The sequence below is a fragment of the Procambarus clarkii genome, unplaced genomic scaffold (genome assembly GCF_040958095.1).
Source record: "Procambarus clarkii isolate CNS0578487 unplaced genomic scaffold, FALCON_Pclarkii_2.0 HiC_scaffold_267, whole genome shotgun sequence".
In the NCBI taxonomy this organism is placed as follows: domain Eukaryota; kingdom Metazoa; phylum Arthropoda; class Malacostraca; order Decapoda; family Cambaridae; genus Procambarus; species Procambarus clarkii.
The window spans coordinates 286,748-295,516 of NW_027189300.1; the positions used below are offsets into that span (position 1 = coordinate 286,748).

The following is an 8,769-nucleotide window of genomic DNA, read 5'->3' on the forward strand; positions in this document are numbered from 1 at the left end:
AACTTCGGCAGCGAGGTATTCCATGACGGCTGCCAGGTAGACAGGAGCGCCAGCACCGACGCGTTCGGCGTAGTTGCCCTTACGCAGCAGACGGTGAATTCTGCCCACGGGGAACTGAAGTCCGGCCCTGCTGGAGCGAGACTTTGACTTGCCCTTCACTTTGCCTCCCTTGCCGCGTCCTGACATTGCTGCTGCTGTTGTGGGTTTGTGGTGTTTTAATGCCGGCCCGCAGATCGAGCTTCGTGTTATATACCCCGCTCAGGATCAAGGGAGTCCGCCACTGACCAATCAGCGCGCTCCGCCACGCGACCCGCTCTGAGCTGAGTCGCGAGCGGGATATAAAAGGAAAGCTCGACTCGCGCAAAAGTTCATTATTGTACTGCAACGCCAGCCAGCACGAGCATCATCATGCCACCCAAGGCATCTGGAAAGGCTGCCAAGAAGGCCGGAAAGGCCCAGAAGGCCATTGCCAAGGGCGATAAGAAAAAGAAGCGCAGGAGGAAGGAGAGCTACAGCATCTACATCTACAAAGTGCTGAAGCAGGTCCACCCCGACACTGGTATCTCTTCCAAAGCCATGTCGATCATGAACTCGTTCGTGAACGACATCTTTGAGCGCATCGCCGCCGAGGCTTCTCGCCTGGCCCACTACAACAAGCGTTCCACCATTACCAGTCGGGAGATCCAGACGGCTGTAAGGCTCCTGTTGCCCGGAGAACTGGCCAAGCACGCCGTCTCTGAGGGCACTAAGGCCGTCACCAAGTACACCTCCTCCAAGTAAACGGCTTACTTACTGCCCTGTGGTGGTGGCTTGGCCTCAAACCAACAAACTCGGCTCCATTGGAGCCACACTTTAATTTCTAAAGAGATTGTGAGTGTTAGACACCAATACTATTATAACAAAAACCTCTGTCACTGAAAGCAAATAGCTATAAAATGAGAATATTTATGAAACTGTCTGTGTGTGTTTCTCTCTCTCAGTCTCTGTCTGTCTGTCTGTCTGTCTGTCTGTCTGTCTGTCTGTCTGTCTGTCTTGTCTGTCTGTCTGTCTGTCTGTCTGTCTGTCTGTCTGTCTGTCTGTCTGTCTGTCTGTCTGTCTGTCTGTCTCTCTCTCTCTCTCTCTCTCTCTCTCTCTCTCTCTCTCTCTCTCTCTCTCTCTCTCTCTCTCTCTCTCTCTCTCTCTCTCTCTCTCTCTCTCTCAACACATATAAGCACTCGGTATCTTTTTTCTAGAGATTAGAGATTCATTGTTATGTTCCACATTAGGATTACTATGCAGGCCACCCTCTTAGGTTTGAAAATGTCAAGAAAACGGTTAATTTAAAATGTCATCTCCTAACTTAACAGATTAAGCCAGAGGACCGAAAACAGAATAAAACAGGACTGGACAGTATGTCACTTATACAAGCTGCTTTTATTTCTAGTACAGTATGACAATTTTTATTTTGGGGGGGGGGGGGGGTGGGTGATCCTTGACAGTGCATAAGAGCGAAAAGCGACGGCGTTTTGTTTGTAAGAGAACAGGTTGTACTACAAATGACTTGATTTATTGATATCACGTGTATGTATGACACCTAAATTAGTGTATTTGTTTATTTATTTATTTATTTATTATATGTGTAGATGAAGGTTAATTCATATGACTGATGCTAGGAATGTCTGAAATCTCCTTAGAAGGATATTTTGGCCCTGAGAAGGGCCGAGTTTGGTGTATACTAGGGTGGTCGATTTAGCTTATGCACGCTCTCCACGGATACGGCGAGCAAGCTGAATGTCCTTTGGCATGATGGTGACACGCTTGGCGTGGATGGCACAGAGGTTAGTGTCCTCGAAGAGACCGACCAGGTAAGCCTCGGATGCCTCCTGTAAAGCCATGACGGCAGACGACTGGAAGCGAAGATCGGTCTTGAAGTCCTGGGCAATCTCGCGCACCAGACGCTGGAAGGGAAGTTTCCTGATGAGCAACTCGGTGCTCTTCTGGTAACGACGGATCTCACGCAGGGCGACCGTTCCGGGCCTGTAACGGTGAGGCTTCTTCACACCCCCTGTGGCAGGAGCAGACTTGCGTGCTGCCTTGGTGGCCAGCTGCTTACGAGGAGCCTTGCCTCCCGTGGACTTGCGAGCAGTCTGCTTGGTGCGAGCCATGGTGAACAACTGTGGTTTGTGATGGCCGGATTAACGGATTAAAAAGTCCATAGAGCTGGCAAGCAGGGGATGGAAGAACGGGGCGAGGTTGCAGAAATCTTGAGCAAGGATCTGGAGATGAGGTGAAGAGGGGAGATGAAAGATCGGTGGCCCAACCACCGTGGATTTGAGCTTGATCAGATGAAAGTAGAATTGAGTGGGGTGTCATTTGCAATACACACAGAGGCCGGGAACGCAAGCAGCTGGCAGTGGAGGTTTGATGTCAGATGATGTTAAGTCAGTTCGTTAGGAGTCTTCTTTCTTGTTGATTTCACCAAACTTTGATCGTTGTTCTTTTTTTTGGGCTTGTCGGTCTTGGTGGTCACGGTTCGTGTTGATGCTTGAAGGTGATCTTTCCTTGGGGGTGATGGTGTACCGACAGATACGTCCTCATCCGATTCATCAGATGAGTGAGGAGCAGGGGTGTTGACACGCTGGGGTAGATTTCTTGAAGGTTGGGTTCTTGAGGGTTGATGTCTTGAAGGTAGAGTTCTCGGAGGGTGTGTAACAGCGGTAGGTACTGCAGCAGAAGGTGCTGCATAGTCGGTACCCTCTATAGGGTCACACCAAGGGTCGATAGCAGCGAAATTCGCCACTGAGACGGGTGAAGGGACAGCAGCAGCTGGAGAAGCGTGTGGAGCAGGAGCTGACAGTATGTCAGAAAGCGTGGCTGCGTTCACAGTGATGTCATGGTTGGTAACGGGAACTGATGCAGAAGTGGGGGTCACATGAGGCAGAGTCTTGTGAGCTGTAGGTACCCGAACAGGATCTGAGGGCTGCATTGCAGTGGCGGAATCGTCGTCGTCGGATGTAGAGTCAGCATCCTCCTCTACAGGGTCAGTTGTTGGAGATGAACGCGGAGCGTTGAAAACTTCCTCAGGAACAATGAAGGTAGGGAGACCGTTCGCCTTGTACAGAATTTTCAGAAGCCTCACGAATTCTCGGGGGTTATTGCCAGCAGTAATTCTGGCTGTTGATATCAGAGCTTTTACTGTGCTCTGCCCAATTAGCTTTGTCTTTGGTTGGGCCGGTGGCGATGGCTGGCTCGACGAATCGCTGGTTGGCGTTTGGGAGCTGGCTCCCCATTGGCTGGTAGTAGCAGTGGGACGTCCTCCCGGGAGCTCCGGGAAGATGGCGGCTTGGGCGTTGAAACCTGAAGTAGAGGTGGTCGCTGATTGGCTTGTTGCTTCAGAGGTACTGGCTCCGGTTGAAGATGTGGATTTCTCCATGTTTTTAATAGCGTTTTGTCTGTGAGGACAATGTATGGAGATTGCTGGATGATCGCCTTTGCACAGCAAGCAGCATAGTGTTTCAGACTTGCAGATGGAGTAATGGTGGTCAGCTGAGCAGAGGCTACACTTCTGAATCCGCTGGGTACATTTGCTGGTGGAGTGGGTGTACTCGTAGCATCGGAGGCACTGGTTGACGATGTGAAAACGTTCCATCTTCACACGGAAAGGCGGAATGTGAATTCCAAAGCTGTAAACTCCATTTCTGGTAGCCATAGTAGCCGAAGCTACCGTCTCGAAGGTCAGCTTCAGGGAGCGACTTGAATTGAAGAATTGAGCTTGGTGAAGCCGTAGGTCCGGGTTTGATGCCTTGAAGTCGTGCATGAACGCACTATCATCAGCGTCATCTTGTTCCACGATCCATTGACTGAGATCGTGAATAACGACAGAGTGTTCAGCCAGGTACTGGCGTGGGAAGTTGAGACGAAGGTGTTGGTTGGAGAAGTTAGCGCTGTAAGACAGAAGTTTGTCGACTTCCTCCTCACTATAAAAGAAGAAAAGGATGTCCGTGCCTTCCTGCTTGATGTCGTTGGGTGTTACTCCTGCAACGTCTTTAAAGAGCTTCAGGAGAGATGTCTTGGAGAATGGATGTTCGTTGAGGGGCGTACCCCTGATCTTGAAGCGTTTGTGACGCATAATGAGCTTCCTGGAGGCCGATGGATCTCTCTCAAAGACTACACGTCACTGAAGATGGCCTCCCGTCTCTACCCGGCATAAAATACCAAGTTAGGAGTGGGGTCTGACCATCTAGAGAGACGCAAGTCTGCTGCCAATTGTTTATCCACCCTGCAGTACTGGGTGCGAGAGAGAAGAGCTGGAGCAACGCGAGCACGTCCGACCGCGACGGTTGCTAGTTGCTGAGTCTCGTGATCTGATGTGATGGCCGGCGCCGAAAAATTTTTGCTTATATACGCCGTCTCGAGGCGCTTGCTCGAGCGCCATTGGCTGCTCGACTCGCCTACGTCACCCCGTTGCCCCTCCCCTCCTTCCTCTGGCTGCAGCCAACAGGCGGCTCACCTCAATCACTATTATCGCTGATTTTGCTCTATTTTTTGGATTTGTGCAAAAGTCATTTCACAGGGACGTGAAACAGACGAGTAGGCAACTGCAGTTTTGAAAGCGTTGTGAGAAAGCCGTGTCTACTCGACCACAAGCGTAAAGTAAGGGCAGGCAGGAGTTGCAATGCTACTAGTACGTCCGCTTGATGGGATATAGTCGGGAAATCGTGCGGGCATTCGATACGTCCTAAGCAGACCCAGACATACGCACAACCTCTTTAACCTGATCGACGATCCACCTCCTGCTCCGTCCTTTACATAACCCCTCTCCTATAATATCACTACTCAAATAACCAAACTTCCAACTATAGCCTCCTAACTCTTCTCCCCCCTCTTTAGGGGGGGACCAACTAGCTCCCGTTTTCTGGTGCCTTGGGTGGGGCGCGATGCTGATTAGCAGATCTAAGACCACATCTGGAGTGAGCCCCCAGGGCACACCCAGCTGAGGGCTGCTGTCTCCGTGGGTGCTCAGAAAAGACGAAATGTTGTCACAGAGATCCGATTCCTTGCCTTCACTGCCTAGTCTGGTCATAACGATTTCAATGCCATGCAGCTGGGTTTAGCCCTGGCACTTTTACCTCATACTGAAAACCCTTCCTCTCACCCCCACTAATTCTTCCCCTATCCCCACTTCCACGCTCACCCATCAGGGTATCTTGACCTATATTTAAATGAATGAATGAATGCATTCGATCAATTCGATTCACACAACTACAACACCATGACTGGACGCGGCAAGGGAGGCAAGGGACTCGGAAAGGGTGGCGCCAAGCGTCATCGTAAGGTGCTACGTGACAACATCCAGGGCATCACCAAGCCCGCTATTCGTCGCTTAGCTCGTCGTGGCGGCGTCAAGCGTATTTCGGGTCTCATCTACGAAGAGACCCGTGGCGTCCTGAAGGTGTTCCTCGAGAACGTCATCCGTGATGCTGTAACCTACACGGAACACGCCAAGAGGAAGACCGTCACTGCCATGGACGTGGTGTACGCTCTGAAGCGCCAGGGTCGTACCCTCTACGGATTCGGCGGATAAGAGCTTGGCTAATCCATCGATTCCACCCACCACCACCTCAAAACGGGACCTAATTAGGTCCCTATACTTTTTTACTGAAGGGCTTAATAGACGATAACATAAATTGTTTTGATATCAGCTAGCACATTGGGTCTTATGAAATCTATTTTTTATCCTCGCATGCTTAAAGGGACTCTGATTGGGGAGGGGGGGGGGGGAAGGTTTGTTACGTTATATACTAGCAGAGCAGGATCATTGGTGGGGGGGGGGGGGGGGGGTGTGAGGGGGAGAGAGAGAGAGAGAGAGATCTTTCCCAACTCTTCCTTTTTACATGAGGGAGCTACCCGTTTTATTCATTTTATCCTTCTCAGAGCTGTTTTGATAGTATCCAAATGATGGTAAATGAAAAGGGAGGACACGAATATTTACCCAGAATTCAGGACTGGCAATCGATATGCATGTTTGAGTGAGAATCTTTTTCTCTCTCAACTTAGGTATACGTTTATGTCGTACCTAAAAGCGAGAACCACACTATTGGGACAAGTATGCAAGGCCCAATTTTCCTAACAAGCACAGTTAATTTTGTTATTTTCGAACATTTCTTTCCAAATTGGTTTATCCAATTAACAGTATTATATTAAGATCATGAATTGCTGGGTTAGGTTAGGTTAGATTAGCTTAGGTTAGGTTAGGTTAGGTTAGGTTAGGTTAGCTTAGCTTAGCTTGGGTTAGCTTAGGTTAGGTTAGGTTAGCTTAGCTTGGGTTAGCATAGGTTAGGTTAGGTTTGATTACATTTCTATGTTAGATTTAACTCAAATTCAAAACAATTGCCAGTCATTCGGCTTGTTAGTCAACTTGCCTCTAATAGGGGCAATTTGTCTAACAAGACTATTTAGTTTTGTGTGTATATATATATATATATATATATATATATATATATATATATATATATATATATATATATATATATATATATATATATATATATATATTATTATAGCTTCAAGACTCTGAACCAATATAGAAGCATCAAGAGGAAGTGCTTGTGTTATGGGCCAATAGGCCTTCTGCAGTTACTTCCATTCTTATGTTTTTATTCCCATTGGTTCGTGTTTTATCTTGTGTAAATGTCAATCACCTTACCCAAAACTTTGGTACCATATCACCTCACCCATGTATGTATGTATATATATATATATATATATATATATATATATATATATATATATATATATATATATATATATATATATATATATATATATATATATATATATATAATATACAGAGTAAATCTACCCCAAAAGTAATGATTTATTTGTCTACAAAACTAAACTCTTTTTTGGAATCATATGAGGCCCCTCCACTGAGGGGGGGAGGCCTGGATGTTTATTGTCATGTGTATTCATGCTGCTTGCATGTCGTCGTTTATTTTGCCTTTGTTGTTTTTTTGACAGCTTTCTTTGCCTTGGGTGGTTTGGGAGATTTTGAAGCTCTCTTTATTTTGGGCTTTTTGTTCCCAACAACAAGCTGCTGCTGCTGCTTCTTTTTCAAGGCTGTAGGTGGTTTGTTGCTTGTGGCGGCTTTCTTGGGAGTTACCACGGCCTTCTTTGCTGCTGTAGATGGTTTCTTGGTTGTGGTGGCTTTCTTGGGAGTTAGAACGGCCCTCTTCTCTGCTACGGCCAGCTTGAATGATCCACTAGCTCCACTTCCCTTGGTCTGAACAAGAATGCCGTCAGCCACTGCTTTCTTGAGAAATCTTCGGATGTAAATGGCGATCTTGGCAGCCTCGACTTTGTTGTTGGCAACAACGTACTTCTTGATTGCTTGTAGAGACGAGCCCTTACGGTCTTTGAGTGCTGCGACCGCGGCTAGAACCATTTGACTAGTTTTCGGGTGAGCAACCTGGACGCGAGGTTTCCTGGTGGTGGCCACCACAGCAGCAGCAGCAGCCGCAGCCTTCTTGGTAGGCTTTGCTTCTACCATGATGATGATGAACCAACCAAGGTGATGAGAGACGCTCAGACAGTCACGGGGGAATGATGCTGCCGCCGCTTGAGCCGAACCTATTTATGTGCCGGCACGGTACAGAAGCTGCAACCTGGCAACTCGTCCACCAATCACGACGGTTGGTTTTACGGCTCCGAAACCTGGATCCCATATCTTCTCTAAAATAGAAGCATTTGTTCATGTTCTTTGTAAAAGTATCATAAAGCAGGACAGATGAGACAAATATCATAAAAACTGAAGAGCAGATGAGCACACACATGTTTGTATTACAAAAGAAAATCCACAAATTCATTAGAAATTGGCAGGGCAGGCTGAGGAAGTAGGTAGATGTAAAATGTCTGTAAATGGCGAAAGAACATAAACCCAAGACTGAATAAACGATGTTAAATATCCATGCCAAGGAGACAAAAATATGTTAGGATACAATTACCATTAAGACACCACAAGCAGGTCCGTATCCTGCCGCGATGACTTAAAAGAGTTGGTTATTAGCCACAATGTGTAGGCAGTCTCATGCCAACGGCCACACCACGTTGAGAACACCGCTTCTCGTCCGATCAGCGAAGTTAAGCAACGTTGGGTTTGGTTAGTACTTGGATGGGTGACCGCCTGGGAACACCAAATGCTGTTGGCAATAATGTTTTTTGTTTTGTTTTGTTTTGTTTCGTTTGTTTTTGTTTGAATGGCTGGCTCCACGGGAAATTCACGGAGTTGTGTGGAATAAGGCCTGGTAAAATGAATTAATATGTATGTCATGTTTAAAACAAACTCGCTTAATATAGATATTGTGTGAGGCTTTATACAAAAACAAACAACCAAAACAAAACATGTTGTATATATATATATATATATATATATAGCTTAATCCGGGTTTGAACTCGCAACTCCAAGAATACGCATCACTTATATACACTTTACCACTGGACCACTGCTGCAGGACACTAGCTTGATGCTGAGGTATCAATTTAATGACGTAAATGCCATTTCCACAAATAAATGATAATTAAAAAGTATTTGTATGTACAAATCTTTTCTGTTTAAAAGGCTACAATATCAGTTACTGATATAATTTGTGTTAATGTTTCTATACCCACAAGAAGGCATATTTTTGCTTATATGTAAAGGGTACGGAGAAGGAATCCACAGACCATCATTCCCCTCCCCTTCCCTCCCCACCCCCCCCCCCCCCCCCACCCCCCCACCCCCAACTCCCACCT

General features: G+C 46.9%; 1 non-coding gene across 1 annotated transcript; it reads left to right on the plus strand.

The window, feature by feature from the left end:
- Positions 1-8,067: 8,067 nt before the first annotated feature.
- On the plus strand, positions 8,068-8,186 carry LOC138361249 (5S ribosomal RNA). Its single transcript, XR_011226876.1, has one exon. It is a non-coding gene; the product is annotated as a 5S ribosomal RNA (ribosomal RNA).
- Positions 8,187-8,769: the final 583 nt, after the last annotated feature.